Raw genomic sequence first — 17,847 nt, forward strand, 5'->3', positions numbered from 1 at the left:
TTAAAGGTGGGAACTAGGGTGCAAAGGATCCACTTATAGCTATCAAGATACTACCTTACTTGATTCAAGGAACATAATTGGAATTGGAGTCCAATCTAATTAAATTGGAAGATAAAACAATTTAAATCAAATCTGAATTTTTTATTGACCTAATTCTCAATGGAGGAGAATTGTGAAGATTGGAAGGGATTCCATCACCCTACCATGCCCCAGAGACGATGGTGAACGACATGATTTACCAATCTCACAATCTCAAAACAGGAAAAGAAGATATTCAAAGCTATCACAACATCTATTATAATTTGAGTCACAATAAATTATAGAAAATTGAAAATATTCCTTTAATTTCAAACTAGAAATCAACAAGGTTCAATAAGAACAAAAAGCAAAGTAAAATAATAATCTAAATATGTTACAAGCTTCACCTCTTAGCTCTAGCTAAGAGGTTTAGCCAACTATAAACATGATTGAAACTAAATCTCTTAAATAAAGCATGAAAAATAAACTAGGGAAGAAGAAAAACTCTTTGGCGGCTGCTCCACCCTTGTGGATGCTCCTTGAGACATTTTCATACCCTAGAAGATGCTTTGGAGCATCCTACAGAGTCCTATTTATAGTTGTGGAACTCCAACTTTCTCACCAAGTTGGAAAAATCTATAAACTGCCCCAAACTTACGCACTCTATGCAGTTTCCAAAATATGTTCAGAGTTTAAACCGCCTCAAATTTACGCACTCTGCACAGTTTTCAAAAATAGACTCGGAGTTTCAGAATATGCCTTTTCAGGACAATTTCAGGAATATGTTTGTTTTCAAGACAATTTCAGGATTCCTTTTCTTCATTTTAAATCTTTGATTCTCTTCATTCTTCACTTAGTTTTCTCGGATCTTTGGCATGTGAATTCTTCATTAATGACTTCCAAATCTCCAAATCTTCATTTAGTAATCTCTTGAGCATAAATATTTCTTTTGGCATCAATTTTACCTTTAAGCTCTCGAAATCACCTCACACATGAAACCATGCATAATTGAATCGATTAAGCACTATCATGTTTATAAAATCAAGGTATAAATATGAAAAAATATGCAATATTTCACACTCAACAGACCGTTGAAACTATTTGTGGCATTTGTGTAAGTAATATACACTTAACGCAATAGTGTACTATAATTCATGCATTTCAAGAGTTGTTACATGTGCAATACAATGCCATAAACAATTATCAATGGTCATTCAGTACTCCCATCTCAAACATGTACAACTCTAGTTGATGAAACTATTCGAACTTCAGTTGAAGGAATGGACAAATGATAAATGCAAACAAAAATCCTTAAGGGTATCTTCCTTTGAGCCTCATTCCGTTATTAAATAAAAAAAAAAAGACCCCAAGATGATATAGTTTAAAGATTCATGCATAATCAAGAGCAGTTCAATCAAAATACTTTATAAGTATTTCAGGATATTAAAACATCCTTGGGAGTGTTTACATCATCCATTCAAAGAATAGAGTCACAACATGTTAAGGAGAAGGTGACTTCCAACCCAACCTCTACCTAACCCGAAACCACAATATGAGATAGGTGACCCTAGCTCTTCGACTCAGCATGTGGAGCAAGCGAAGTCTATCACCACTCTTAGAACTGAAAAAATAATTAACAAAAATATCCCGATGAGGGCTAAGAAGGCTAAGGACTCGAAAGACTCTAAGAGAGATGATGGGCCTAGCGACACTACATATAAGAAAGAACTAGAAAAAGGAATACAAGCCGGTTGCTCCATTCCCATCTCACCAAAACCATTATCTAACACTTAAGATATCTTAGAGGTTCTAAAATAGGTGAAAATCAACATCCTTCTGTTAGATGTCATAAAACAAATCCCATCATATGCCAAATTCCTAAAAGATCTTTGTACGTGTTTTGACAAGAAACGAAAGGTATTTGATTTGGGGATTATCTCACTGAATATTAACATGGAAAGAATAAAGAGAATGATCATCATAATATATTTATTAATTCTAAATTCATTCACATCCTCTTATCCCTTGATTCTAAAATAGAATATATGAAACACAAGTATAAAACATATTTGAATATGAAATTCAGCAGCATTTCGACTTGCGATTTGTTCATCTCGGCAAGAGAAGTATTATGCGGATGTGAATATCTTGTATCTTCTTCTTCAGTTTATCCAAAAACATGAGTCTGAATCAAAGAAAAACTTAAGCATTCAAATACTTCAGCAAAATTCAGACTTTTGTAATAACCCACGTGCAACAACATGGTGTTGCGCGGTCCAGCGCAAGGGGTAAAAACCCATTTTGTCTTCTTTTCCTTTTTCCTCTCCGAAATATCTTCGGAGTCTTCGTCTTCTTTAGAGCTCTGATCTTCTTCGTCATCATCATCATGTGTAAATGAGAGGGGGAGTGGGGTATCTATAGGCTTTCACACATGCGAACACTCGATCCTTGTGCCTCAGGGCGCACTACATGATATCTCAGCCATCTAATCTTCTGTGACTAAACTAATGTTGCGTGGACCCGTGCAACCACTATCCTTTATGTGGGTGTTGAGGGTCAAATACTACATATTAGACCCCAATTATTTCCTAGATTTACAAGCATGATGCCGGTTAATGACCTGATTCAATCGTATTTGTGATGCAGAGTATGTTTACAAGCATGGGCTGGAAAGGATGTTAAAAGCATAGATTTAAAGCTCAGGCATTACCAAGGGCAAGGGACGGACTCCAGGGGACAAAGATTGAAGAAATTATATGCTAGGGGTCCGAGAAAATTGAGAAACTGAAGCTCAAGTGGCCTGAAAGTCAGCCAGAATGCAAGATCATAGGATTCCCACCATCTGATCAGTTCGAAACTTCATACGTGGCCTGAGGACCATAAAGTAACCGTACACGTCAAATTTCAGTCATTGGATCCCTCTAGAAGTGGCCCAACGGACAGATCAGCCCCTTTAATCATTATGTGGGGCCCGCCTGATATCTGGATATGCTTCAAAATTGGTCTAGGCAGTCTAAATGATATAACAGAATGGATGGACGGAACGGATTTTTCACGAACATCACGATGAACCCACATGTACACTGCATGTACATGGGGTACATGTGCGTGAGAAGTGCACCGGACGGAGAGTCCGGTCAAACCATGGGCTGACCCGAGTCCGTTTTCTGTTTAGAAACAGCATCCGACGCTGTTTTCACCGGGAGATCGTTGTGGGCCCCACTCGCTCCTCAGTTCGATGATCTAAACCGTCCATTTGATCGGTAGGATGGACAAGACCCTCGCCTAGGTGTTTTTTTTCACCATGCAACCTATCGCATGTTCCTAGCCGTTTAACGCAGAATGGGCGGTGAAATTCAAAATTCAGTGGACCGCATCAACGGACAACCAAAACCGTCCATCTCCAACCAGAATTCCGAGGCGAATACAACTGACGGAGTGGATTTCCTCTCCAGCATCGTTCATGGCCTCCACCAACATCCCAGCGTAAGAACCGCGCAAGCCCTGTTGCGCGCAGCCGGGACTTCCGGGCCGTTCCCTGATCAAGATAGTGATCGGATCAGCAATCCAAACCGCTCATTCTCATCAACAGGGAGCCGTGACCACCACCAAGAAGTCCGATTTTGATTTTGGACGATCAGTCGTCCAAAATCTCAAGCCAAACGCGGGTTGATCGTGGGTCCTCCGCCTGTCGCTGCGAAAGCTGTTTTAGTCTGACTCCAACACAGTCTCTGGTGCGTAAGATTTCCGCATGAAGGACGAAAATCCGACTCCGACGAGAGTGCTATAAAAAAAAGAGAGGGAGAAAGAGTAATGATCATCAAACAGAGGTGAAGAAGACAGGGAGCAGCAGGTGGGTGCGTTTTCTGCTGGACCGTGGGACAGCTTCGGAACGGAAGAAAAGAGAGGAGATCAGCGCTCATTTTGGGGACGTTTGAAGGGATCTCTCTGGTGTAAACGGGAGGTGGTCCGCTGCTGTAACCGTTTGGAGGAAAAAGGGGGAACTAGCAGGACGTGGCTTGGCTGGCACATGTGAGAGAGAAAGAAAAGGAGGTGGACGTGGCTGGAAGCAGCGGCTGGGTTTGGCAGGGACGAGAAGTGGTTTTTTTCTCTTCTTCCTTCTTGTTCTTTTCTTTCCCTTTTTCTTTTGTTTAGTTATTTATTTTAGCCCATTCATGTGTGGCTAAACCCCTTAGCTAGGGCTAAGGGGTGAAGCTTGTGGCGTGATGGGAGATTCTACTTTGTGCCTATAAATTTCATAAACTGAATTTGATTTAGTGATGATTATAAGGAATATTTTTCTTAGTCTTTAATGGTCTGTTGTGACTGAAATTATAATGGGTTTGCAATGACTCTGAATATTTCTTTCCCCTTTTTATGTTTATGAAGTCAGGAAGCCCTGTTGTTCATCATTGCTCCATGGGCATGGTAGGATGACAGTACCCTTCCTGATCTTCATACATTGTTGATTGGTTGGTAATTAGTTTAATCCTGTTGTTGGCTTTGTCTCTTGGGCATGGTTAGATGATGGAATCCATTCTAATTCATATACCATTCACCTCTTGAAAACTATATCAAAGGAAGTCTAGTTAAATTTCATGATTTCTGAAGCAGGCATAATTTCTCCCTGATCCCTACAAGTGAATCCTCTAAATCCATAGTTTCCTTCCTTTGAATTCCTTAAAGTTTTAGATAATTATTCTACAATTATTCCTTAAATTTTATTTGGTTTAGATCACATCTTAGTCTAGTTCTAGATTTGGTTATTTTCAGATAACGTACAGTTTCAGTCCTTATGGATTCGACCTCGGTCTTACTGAGTTTATTATTACATCACAACCCTGCACTTGAGGTGTGAACAAGTTTTTGGCGCCGTTGCCGGGGACTGACGGTTACGATTCTTTGAAATTAATTAGTTTTAGAATTAGTTTGAGATTAGGATTTTATTAACCTTTGTTTTAGATTTTTATTTCTATTTGATTTTTAGAACTAACTTGTTTCCTGTTTTGTAGGATCCTGACATAAACTTCTAAATTGGTAATTCTTTCCTAAATTCTCTACTTTTTCTGTTTTTAGAATTAAGGTTTAAATCTTAAAAATTTTCTAATTCTAGTATCCTCTCATCTGTAGGAAATAGAAACTAGGTTATTTCTTAATTAACTTTCTACTTTTATTTTTAGTAACTTTCTAATCTTAGAATCTAATTTGTTTCCTAATTTATTTTTAGAATTTTTGTTTAGAAACTAACCTTCCTATTTTGTAGGCCTTTAAGATAGAAATCTCTAATTCGGTACACTCCTTCTCTACTTTCTATTTTTCAGTTCTCTTTTAGTAATTTACTTTCTGGTATAGGACTTTCCTAGTTTATTTTGGAAGTTTCCACTTTCTTTTAGAAATTAGTTTACTACTACCTTTATTTTAAAGGATTGTTCCTCTTCTTTTAGAATCTAACTTATTTTATTTTATTTTGCAGGTTTTAACTCAGGACTCCAATTTGGTAATTTCTTTCCAACTCTCTCTTTCTTTCTAGATTTTCTTTTCCTTTCTTAGGATTAGGTTTTTAATTAAGGGCTGCGAGTGTTTTCATGCCCAAGTGGGCCCGTGACAACACTCGACGTCTCTTGATTGAAGGAGGATTGGTTGAGGGGTTGACTATCTATCGCAGGACTAGACACCACTCGATATCCCCTGAGTTAAGTGAAGTTATGACTGAAGACCAACCTCCTCTACTTCCACCTAGGGTGGAGGATACCCAAGATGAGAATGAGGTGCAACAGGCACCCCCGCCTCGTACTCTACGAGATTATCTACAACCGGCGGGAGTGAGTACGCCCTCATGCATGATTTTTCCTGAAAACACAGGACAAATGGACATCAAGCCAGGAGTTATCCAACTCCTTCCCAAATTCCATGGACTTGAATCAGAGAGTCCATATTTACATTTAAAAGAGTTCGATGAGATTATAGCTACATTATGTTTTCCTAATGTATCTGAGGATACAATTAGGCTGAAACTCTTTCCTTTTTCCTTAAAAGAGAAAGCTAAGACGTGGTTACATTCACTGCGTCCTAGATCCATTGGCACATGGAACGACATGCAGAGGGAATTCATAAAAAAATTCTTCCCACATCATAAAACGATTACCCTCAGAAAAGTAATCATGAACTTTGCCCAAAAGGAAGATGAAACATTCTTCCAATGTTGGGAAAGATTCAAAGATTTGGTCAGTTCATGCCCACAACACGGATTTGAAACGTGGCACATTACAAATTTTTTCTACGATGGACTAACATCTTCCATGTGCTAAATGGTCGAGACAATGTGTAATGGAGAGTTCATTAATAAAGATGTCGACGAGGTATGGGACTACCTCGACAGTTTGGCTGAAAAAACACAATCTTGGGACTATTACCCAATGGCGAACACCACGTCTAGGCCGACTTAATTAAAGGAGAAAGGTGGATTATATCTCTTGAAAGTAGAGGATGATCTCAAATGTAAAGTGACTACGCTCATAAGGAAAGTTGAGGCCATGGAAGGAAAGAAGGATAAGGTCAATGAAATTGTTTGCGGCATCTGTGATTGCAACATTCACACAACTGAAAACTGTCCTACAATACCTGCCTTTCGAGGAGTGTTGAATGAACAAGCCAATGCCGTAAATAACTATCAAAGACCTTTTACTGGACCTAATTCCAATACATACAATCCTGGCTAGAAAAATCATCTAAACTTTAGTTGGAGGAATGGACAAACGGCTACCCCTCCAGGTTTCTTCAATCAAAATCCAAATCAAGTGAAACCTTAAGAGGAACCGGTTCAAAATCCTATACAAGAGCTGGCTCAGGCAATGCGAGGAATTACAGATTTTATGCAAAAGATAGATTCTCGTATGACGGTTATAGAAAAGGGGATGCTTCCTGCACAACCTCTCCCCAATCCTAAACCGCAGTACGAGATTAATGATCCCAGCTCTTCAAATCAGATGGGGCACGCTAAATCCATCACCACTCTTAGGAGTGGAAAGATCATTGATAAAACTCTTCCGGTTAGGCCCGAAAAGCCTCAAGAACCAGAAGAGGACAACAATGATGGATCCAGTGATGCCCCACAAAAAGTAGAACCGGAACTTCTAGAGAAGCCAGTTGCTCCATTCCCCCAACGGTTGGTTTCACCAAAACCTCTCTCTAACTCTCAGGATATCCTAGAGGTGTTGAAACAGGTGAAAGTCAACATTCCTCTACTTGATGTCGTTAAACAGATACCTTCATATGCCAAATTCCTGAAAGACTTATGCACAACCAAAAGATGAAAAATTATTCAAAAGAAAATCTTCTTGACTGAGAAAGTGAGTGCCATCCTGAAGCAAGACGTGCCACAGAAATTCAAGGATCCCGGTAGCCCAACCATATCATGTGTAATCGGGAACCATCGAATTGATCACGCACTTCTTGACTTAGGAGCGAGCGTCAATTTGATTCCCTACTCGGTATACAAATAGTTAGGTTTGGGTGAATTAAAACCCACCCTAACCACATTACAACTTGCTGATCGCTCTGTTCGTGTACCAAGAGGGATAATTGAGGATGTGTTAGTCTAGGTCGATAGATTTTACTACCCTGTAGATTTTATCATCCTGGACACCGAACCCATCAATAACATGAGCACTCAGATTCCCGTCATTCTTGGTCGCCCATTTCTTGCCACGTCAAATACAATTATCAATTGCAGGAATGGTATCACGACTATGTCTTTTGGAAATTTGACATTGGAGTCAAACATTTTTTTTAATAACGACAGCAACTCAGAAGATGATGACGATTTCCACGACATTAACATGATTGACTCTTTCGTGGAAGATACGACACCACTGACTTTATCCTCCGACAATTTGGAGACGTGCCTGGCCCACTCCCATGATTTTGATGATGACATGATTAGGGAGACGTGTGCCTTGCTTGATACTGCACCGGTACTTGAAGTTAACCGGTGGAGGCCACAATTTGAAGAATTGCCACAAACCGATGTAGTGCCTCTACCGTTTAACCTCAAGCCATTGAAGCTTGACCCAAAACCTTTGCCTCTGATTTGAAATATGCCTATTTAGGTCAAGATGAGACATACCCGGTAGTGATCTCTGCCCACCTGGAGAAAGAACAGGAAAGTATGCTTATATCTACTCTCATTGAGCATAAAGGAGCCCTGGGATGGACGATAGCAGACCTCAAGGGAATCGATCCCTTGATTTGTACTCACCGCATATATCTTGAGGATAATGCAAAAACCGCTCGGCAACCACAACGTAGACTAAATCCAAATATGAAGGAAGTGGTTAAGGCCGAGGTTCTTAAACTATTGGATGTGGGTATTATATACCCTATATCTGATAGTCAATGGGTGAGTCCAACTCAAGTGGTCCCTAAGAAGTCTGGAATCACCATCGTAGCCAATGCTAATAATGAACTCGTGCCAACTAGAGTCACTATTGGTTGGAGAATGTGCATTGACTACAGGAAGTTGAATACCATCACGAGGAAAGCCCACTTTCCTTTACCATTCATTGATCAGATCCTAGAAAGGTTAGCTGGTCATTCCTATTACAGTTTTCTTGACGGGTATTCGGGCTACAACCAGATAGAGATAGCCCCTGAAGACCAGAAAAAGACCACATTTACATGTCCCTACGGCACCTTTGCTTTCTGAAGGATGCCATTCGGACTATGTAATGCCCCTGCCACCTTTCAGCGATGTATGCTTAGTATCTTTTCTGATATGGTGGGGCAATACCTAGAGGTCTTCATGGACGACTTCTCTGTTTACGGTCCATCTTTCAGCAAATGCTTGGAAAGTCTTAAATGTGTGCTGAAAAGATGTGAAGAAAAGAACTTGGTACTTAATTGGGAGAAGTGCCATTTCATGGTTCAGAAGGGAATAGTCCTTGGGCATATCATCTCGTCCAAGGGAATCAAGGTAGATAAGGCAAAAATTGATCTTATCTCTAACCTACCCCCACCCAAGAACATCAGAGACGTGCGATCCTTCTTAGGACACACAGGATTTTACAGGTGATTCATAAAGGACTTTAGTCTCCTCTCTCGTCCTTTATGCACTCTTCTTCAAAAGGATGCTCCGTACGAGTGGACTGAGCAATGCCAGGAAGCTTTCACCAAGCTTAAGGGCACGTTAACCACTGCACCTATCATGCAGCCACCCGACTGGAGCCTTCCTTTTGAGCTTATGTGCGACGCTTCTGATTATGCTCTTGGAGCGGTCCTAGGCCAGAGAAAAGATAAGCGGCCCTACGTCATTCATTACGCAAGTAGAACTTTAAATTCTGCCCAGGTGAACTACTCGACTACGGAAAAGGAACTCTTAGCTGTAGTGTCCGCCTTGGACAAATTTAGGTCCTACTTGATCGGATCCAAGATCATTATCTACACAAATCATGCGGCAGTTAAGTATCTTCTTTCTAAGAATGATTCTAAGCCCCGTTTGATACGATGAATCCTTCTACTCCAAGAATTTGATTTGGAAATTAAAGATAAAAAGGGAGTAGAGAACGTAGTGGCCGATCACCTTTCTCGCCTTAATACATCTGATTCCCTTGAGGCGACTCATATCAACGACATGTTCCCTGATGAACAACTGTTCCGAGTCTCCCATTCACCTTGGTTCGCTGATATTGCTAATTATCTTGCTACAGGTGCCATACCGACACAGTGGACTGCGCAAGATAAGAAGAAATTCTTCACCGAGGTGCGCAACTTTTTCTGGGATGATCCTTACTTATTTAAATATTGCCCAGACCAAATCCTAAGGAGATGTGTACCAGACGATGAGCATCAAAGCGTCATCTCCTTCTGTCATTCACAGGCCTGTGGTGGTCACTTTTCTGCTAAAAAGACCACGGCCAAGATTCTGCAGTGTGGCTTTTACTGGCCCACTATGTTTAGGGACACTCATGAGTTTTGCAAAGCTTGTGAGCGTTGTCAGAAATTGGGAGCATTGTCCCGTCGAAATATGATGCCTTTGAATCCCATCCTTATCATTGAAGCATTTGATTGCTGGGGCATCGATTTCATGGGACCATTCCCCCAATCATTTGGAAATCTGTATATTTTGCTCGCCGTGGATTATATCACTAAATGGGTCGAAGCGATTCCGTGTCGAAAGAATGACCATCGCACGGTCATTAAATTCCTAAAAGAAAACATCCTTTCTTGATTCGGAACGCCTCGAGCCATCATTAGTGATGGGGGCTCACACTTTTGTAATAAACCATTTGAGAGCTTAATGAAGAAATACGGTATCTCTCATAAGGTGAGCACCTCATACCATCCACAGACAAGTGGACAAGCTGAGATTTCCAATAGGGAGATCAAACACATTTTGGAGAAAACGGTTAACCCAGATCGTAAGGATTGGTCAATCCGATTGACCGATGCCTTATGGGCATACCGTACTGCCTTTAAAACCCCTATTGGAATGTCTCCCTTTAGACTTGTCTATGGGAAAGCTTGTCACTTGCCTGTGGAGCTGGAACATAGAGCTTACTGGGCGATCAAAAATCTCAATTTCAATCTGGACAACGCTGGCTCGCTACGCAAACTTCAACTGAATGAACTCGAGAAAATCCGGAATGATGCGTACGATAATTCGAGAATTTACATGGACAAGATGAAAGCATTTCATGACCAACACATTTTGCGAAAATCATTCACGCCTGGTCAGAAGGTCCTTTTGTACAATTCTCGATTACATCTCTTTCCGGGTAAGCTTCGATCTCGTTGGACCGGCCCTTACATTGTTGTTACTGTTTTTCCTCATGGGGCCGTTGAAATTAGAGATCCCGACAATGGCAAGGATTTTAAAGTCAATAGACATCGATTGAAACCATTTGTCGAGAAATTTGATTCAGAGGACATGTCCATGCCTCTGACTGATCCTATTTACCAGGATTGATCTCCTAGTCTGATGGAGGTATAGGTAGGTTTATCGCTTTCATAGGACTAGGGTAGTTGTTTTATTTGTCTGGCTGAAGACGGTAAACTTAGCGCTCCTGGGAGGCAGCCCAGCTCTTTATTTCATTTCGTTAGTTAGTTCAATGTTTGTGGGTAACATTACTGCAAACCCTCACGAGACTCAAACTCGTCCACTAGGGGCAACCTAGGGGTTTAAAGGCTTGTTGCATATGCTAAATGCAATTGAGAGTACCTGCGAAAGTGGTGTAGGTACGATTTCACTTGTGCTATTTTTATTTTTTTATTTTTATTTTTATTGGTTTCTCTCTTGTGCTGACCCGCTCTTACATGGATATCTTTGGAAAGCCTCTTGATTCTTTCGTCTAGGTACTATCTTTCCATCACTCCTCTTATATTTCCGTTGTCCCATGTGCATCGCATGCTTATTTCTTTTACATTGAGGACAATGTAGATTTTAGGTTGGGGGTGGGAGATTAGGTTTCCTAATCAGTATTTTCTTAGTCCTGAGCGAAAATTGTGAAAATTTTAAATTTTCCTAGAATTTCATATGAATTCAAATTGATTTTGATGGCCATCTGGGACACTGGGAATTGCAAAATACATGATGTTGGTACTTTATGACTCTTGAATTCAGTTATCTATTAAATTTCACAGTTAAGTTTGAATTGTTAACCCATTATTAGAATTTGTAAACATTTGATTGAGTCATGAATTTGTAAGACACATCTCGCTTGCATAGTAAGGTTTCAGTCTGATATTGAAAGATTAACGTGGTACTCACTAAGCATGAAAAGAACCGGCTTGAAAAAAATTGAAAGGATTGGGCTAATAATCTTCACCATAGGTTTGCTCCCTATAGGTGAAGGTTCAATTTCCCAAAGTAGCCAATCGGAAAGGGATAGGCAATGGTCTTCACCATAGGTTTGCTCCCTGTAGGTGAGGATTTGATTCCCCTTCTTGGCGTTACTTTTAATGGAAAAATCAAAAGCTGGAGGAATGAAAAGATGATTTGTAAGGAAAGTTGTGGTTATCATGAATTAGCTTATTGGTGACCAATAATATCCTGAAATTGAAAAGTGAGTTTCATATTAATAATCCAAGATTATACTATACACCCATGGAACTTAATGTTTAGAATTGTTCTGATTGATGGATTAATACTTTGAACTCGACTATGAAATTATCGTGTGCTCGAGTTCAGGAGAGAGTAATGCCCAACATTCATGAATCATAGAATTCTAGGCTCCGGATTGTTTTTCAAGAATCATTCGATTTTATAGAAATTGTTCTATAATTCTCAACTTATTTTTCGCATACTTTGCTCGGGACTAGCAAAATGCTGGTTGGGGGTTGTGTTGAGGGTCAAATACTACATATTAGACCCCAATTATTTCCTAGATTTACAAGCATGATGCCGGTTAATGACCTGATTTAATCGTATTTGTGATGCAGAGTATGTTTACAAGCATGGGCTGGAAAGGATGTTAAAAGCATAGATTTAAAGCTCAGGCATTACCAAGGGCAAGGGACAGACTCCAGGGGACAAAGATCGAAGAAATTATACGCTAGGGGTCCGAGAAAATTGAGAAACTGAAGCTCAAGTGGCCTGAAAGTCAGCCAGAATGCAAGATCATAGGATTCCCACCATCTGATCAGTTCGAAACTTCATACGTGGCCTGAGGACCATAAAGTAACCGTACACGTCAAATTTCAGCCATTGGATCCCTCTAGAAGTGGCCCAACGGACAGATCAGCCCCTTTAATCATTATGTGGGGCCCGCCTGATATCTGGATATGCTTCAAAATTGGTCTAGGCAGTCTAAATGATATAACAGAATGGATGGACGGAACGGATTTTTCACGAACATCACGATGAACCCACATGTACACTGCATGTACATGGGGTACATGTGCGTGAGAAGTGCACCGGACGGAGAGTCCGGTCAAACCATGGGCTGACCCGAGTCCGTTTTCTGTTTAGAAACAGCGTCCGACGCTGTTTTCACCCGGAGATTGTTGTGGGCCCCACTCGCTCCTCAGTTCGATGATCCAAACCGTCCATTTGATCCGCAGGATGGCTAAGACCCTCGCCTAGGTGTTTTTTTTCACCATGCAACCTATCGCATGTTCCTAGCCGTTTAACGCAGAATGGGCGGTGAAATTCAAAATTCAGTGGACCGCATCAACGGACAACCAAAACCGTCCATCTCCAACCAGAATTCCGAGGCGAATCCAACTGACGGAGTGGATTTCCTCTCCAGCATCGTTCATGGCCTCCACCAACATCCCAGCGCAAGAACCGCGCAAGCCCTGTTGCGCGCAGCCGGGACTTCCGGGCCGTTCCCTGATCAAGATAGTGATCGGATCAACAATCCAAACCGTTCATTCTCATCAACAGGGAGCCATGACCACCACCAAGAAGTCCAATTTTGATTTTGAGCCATGACCACCACCAAGAAGTCCAATTTTGATTTTGGACGATCAGTCGTCCAAAATCTCAAGCCAAACGCGGGTTGATCGCGGGTTCTCCGCTTGTGGCTGCGAAAGCTGTTTTAGTCCGACTCTAACACAGTCTCTGGTGCATAAGATTTCCGCATGAAGGACGGAAATCCGGCTCCGACGAGAGTGCTATAAAAAAAAGAGAGGGAGAAAGAGTAATGATCATCAAACGGAGGTGAAGAAGACAGGGAGCAGCAGGTGGGTGCATTTTCTGCTGGACCGTGGGACAGTTTTGCTGGACCGTGGGACAGATACGGAACGGAAGAAAAGAGAGGAGATCAGCGCTCATTTTGGGGACGTTTGAAGGGATCTCTCTGGTGTAAACGGGAGGTGGTCCGCTGCTGTAACTGTTTGGAGGAAAAAGGGGGAACTAGCAGGACGTGGCTTGGCTGGCACATGTGAGAGAGAAAGAAAAGGAGGTGGACGTGGCTAGAAGCAGCGGCTGGGTTTGGCAAGGATGAGAAGTGGTTTTGTTCTCTTCTTCCTTCTTGTTCTTTTCTTTCCCTTTTTCTTTTGTTTAGTTATTTATTTTAGCCCATTCATGTGTGGCTAAACCCCTTAGCTAGGGCTAAGGGGTGAAGCTTGTGGCGTGATGGGAGATTCTACTTTGTGCCTAAAAATTTCATAAACTGAATTTGATTTAGTGATGATTATAAGGAATATTTTTCTTAGTCTTTAATGATCTGTTGTGACTGAAATTACAATGGGTTTGCAATGGCTCTGAATATTTCTTTCCCCTTTTTATGTTTATGAAGTCAGGAAGCCCTGTTGTTCATCATTGCTCCATGGGCATGGTAGGATGACAGTACCCTTCCTGATCCTCATACATTGTTGATTGGTTGGTAATTAGTTTAATCCTGTTGTTGGCTTTGTCTCTTGGGCATGGTTAGATGATGGAATCCATTCTAATTCATATACCATTCACCTCTTGAAAACTATATCAAAGGAAGTCTAGTTAAATTTCATGATTTCTGAAGCAGGCATAATTTCTCCCTGATCCCTACAAGTGAATCCTCTGAATCCCTAGTTTCCTTCCTTTGAATTCCTTAAAGTTTTAGATAATTATTTCACAATTATTCCTTAAATTCTATTTGGTTTAGATCACATCTTAGTCTAGTTCTAGATTTGGTTATTTTCAGATAACGTACAGGTTTCAGTCCCTGTGGATTCGACCTCGGTCTTACTGAGTTTATTACTACATCACAACCCTGCACTTGGGGTGTGGGTGCCCGCAATATAACTTACTCCTACTTTTTCTTTCGTCTTGATCTTCATCATAGGATCTCTATCTCCATTATTTTTTATGTCTCAACAGATGCCCCTTTAACACCTCGAACTTTTCAATACCCGAGTATTGAAAGTTCTCGAGTGTTACCATGAAGTTTAAATTGATATGTATATGCGTATGATACCAATCTAACTATCCTGACCTTACATCTGTTCTTCAACATGAATTTGACTATTTAGAATAATATTCATCCATAAATCAAGTCATCCGACCGTTGATCTTAGGACAAAATCATCATATGTCCAAATAAACCCACTTACGATCATCTGCTTACAAAACTGACCTTACACCCACCTATGTACATAACTAGATTACTAACCATCAAGCTTTCCTATTTTGAACATGTCATCTAACCATCCATCATGTGGTTTGATACATGTACATTCCCTTGATTAATTTGGTGAATAACTCCTTACTCATAATGATTTAGATATATGTTCTTTTGTAAGAATTGCTTAGAAATGTACCTATAACCATATAGAACCATTATATGTCCCAAAACTCTTAGATTATCAATAATTATGAAAATGCCATTAACCTAGACCCTTAAATTCCAAATCACATAGTTCCCATGATCCGTTTCATGTAAAATTTTATATCGAGCCTATCTATCATAAATTAATCATACACGTTGAATTTCAGCCCTAAGATCATTTTAAAAGTGTCCCAATTGACAAATCAGCCCATAACCGTTGATTTTGGTGTCCATCGAGTGAAGAAACCTCGTCGGTAGTTGTAGAAGGATATTTCACTTCATATAAATGACTTGGATTGGCTGTCATATGGGCCAAGTGTGAAATATGAAGACCCCACCTTGGTAGGCTTTTACTTAGCCGCCAAGTTAACCTTTTAGGGCTTATCAACTCTGTATAAACCTAAATCTTCAAATCTAACTACTTCTTGCCATCCATTGCAACTCAAACTTAGACCACACCTTGGCCTCACATGACTATGATATCTGTTCACAACCCCAAGTGTAGGGTCGCGATATAGTAATAATCTCAGTAAGATCGAGGTCGAATCCACAAGGACTGAACTTGTGTGTATTCTAAAAGCAACTAGAACTAGAAGTAGATGAAGATGAAAAACTAAATCTCGAATATTTGAGAGAATAATTGTTAATTATTTAACTAAAACTTGAAAAATTCAAAGGTGGAAAACTAGGATTTCCAAGGATCCACTTGTAGAGATCAGGGAAATCTATACTTGATTCACGAACACAACTTGATTCCAAGTCCCATCTTTATCCAATTGGAAGATATTCATTAAAATACAAATCTAAACTTCCTTTGATCTAGTTCTCAATGGATGAGAGGTATGAGAACTAGAAGTGATTCCATCACAAAACCATGCCCATGAGTAAAAGCAAACAACAGAATTTAACCAATCCACAACCAATCTAGGAGAATTATGAACGTTAGGAAGGATTCCATCATCCAACCATGTCCATAAGACAATGGTGAACAACAGAGTTCCTAATTTCATAATCACAATAATGAAAAGAACATACCCAAAGCTATTGCAGATCCATTACAATTTAAGTCACAGCAAACCATTAAAAAATAAGAGTATTCCTTATAATCAAACTATAATCAAAGAGAGTTCATCTTAAACATGAATCAAAGTCATAGAAAACATCCCATCATGCTACAAGCTTCACCTCTTAGCCCTAGCTAAGAGGTTTAGCCAACCATAGACATGATTAACTAGAATCTCTCAAACAAAAGCATCAAAAGAAGAAAACTAAAGAGGGAAGAAAAACCCTTTGGGCGGCCGTCCGCTCCTCCTCCTCCTCCTCTCTCTCTCTCTCTCTCTCTCTCTCTTGTCCGTTTCTTCTCTGCCCCACACGTCCATGGCTAATCTCCTTCTCTCCTTTCTCTCTCAATTTATAGATAAGAGGTAAGTCGGTTAGAGTGGAGAAGGGCGGTGGAGTGTTTACGCAGCAACAGTCTTTCTCACCTTACGCAGCGAGAACGCAAACAGTCTTGCGTTTGGATGATAGTTTGGGACGAATGATCGTCCTAACGTTGGTTCCGTCTTCATGGATGGGGTGAGCCCCACCTTCTGCAGCTTGTGGATGGTCCGGATCATGGATCTGGCCATGTCTATGATTGCACTACAGCCCGTAAAAACTGGCCAATTTCTGAACGTGCGTTGCGTAATGAATTATGCAGGTGGAGTCAGTGGGTCAGTGGGGCCCGTGATCGACGTCAGTGAGGAAATCCACTCCACCCATTAGATTCCTCTTGAAATTTCAGTTAGGAATGGATGCTTTTGCTCGAGTTTGGTGCAGCCCAAAGGATTAAATATTCCTTCCGTTCATCCTACGTGTGATCAGGGTCAAATATTGCATATCAGACCCAGTAATTGCCTAAATTGACGTACATGATGAGGCTTAATGGAGTGTTTTACTCGTGTTTTTATTACAGGATGAAATCAGGAGTGTGTATTGGAATTGATGTTAAAAGATGGATTTTATGATCCAAAGTCTCCAGAGCATGGGATGGACTCTAGAAAACTAATAGTGAAGATTTTACACGCCTGGGATCTGAGGAAAGCACGATAAAGAGGCCCGAAAAGGGTCCAGAATGCAAGATCACATGGTTCCCGCCATCCGATCAGTTCAAAACTTCATGCATAGCCTGGAGGCCATAAACAAACCGTACATATTAAATTTCAACCATTGGATATCTCGAGAAGTGGGTCAATGGACACATCAGCCCATTAATCTCCAATTTTAGGCCCACCTACAATCTGGATATACTTCAAATTTGATTTAAACGGTTTAAAGAAGATGAGCAATAGGATAGACGGATTGGATTTCTCGAAATCATCACAGTGGACCCATATGTATAATGTATGTACATAGTGCACATGTGCACTATCGGAGCACTGAACGCACCTAAGTCGGTCAGCAACGCTGACCCGACTCCCTTTTCAAAAACGGAAAGTTCCGTTTCAGCGCCGCGCGTAATGGACGGAAGATCCGTTTTTACGGACCGCTGTGGGCCCCACCGGTAACATGTACGTCTGATCTGAGCCGTTCATCGTGTAGAGGG

At 40.7% G+C, this 17,847-nt stretch overlaps 1 non-coding gene across 1 annotated transcript; it reads right to left on the reverse strand.

Moving 5' to 3' along the window:
• Positions 1-6,161: 6,161 nt before the first annotated feature.
• On the reverse strand, positions 6,162-6,268 carry LOC131219847 (small nucleolar RNA R71). Its single transcript, XR_009158489.1, has one exon. It is a non-coding gene; the product is annotated as a small nucleolar RNA R71 (small nucleolar RNA).
• Between the last annotated feature and the right edge of the window lie 11,579 nt (positions 6,269-17,847).

The sequence above is a fragment of the Magnolia sinica genome, chromosome 11 (genome assembly GCF_029962835.1).
Source record: "Magnolia sinica isolate HGM2019 chromosome 11, MsV1, whole genome shotgun sequence".
NCBI lineage: Eukaryota > Viridiplantae > Streptophyta > Magnoliopsida > Magnoliales > Magnoliaceae > Magnolia > Magnolia sinica.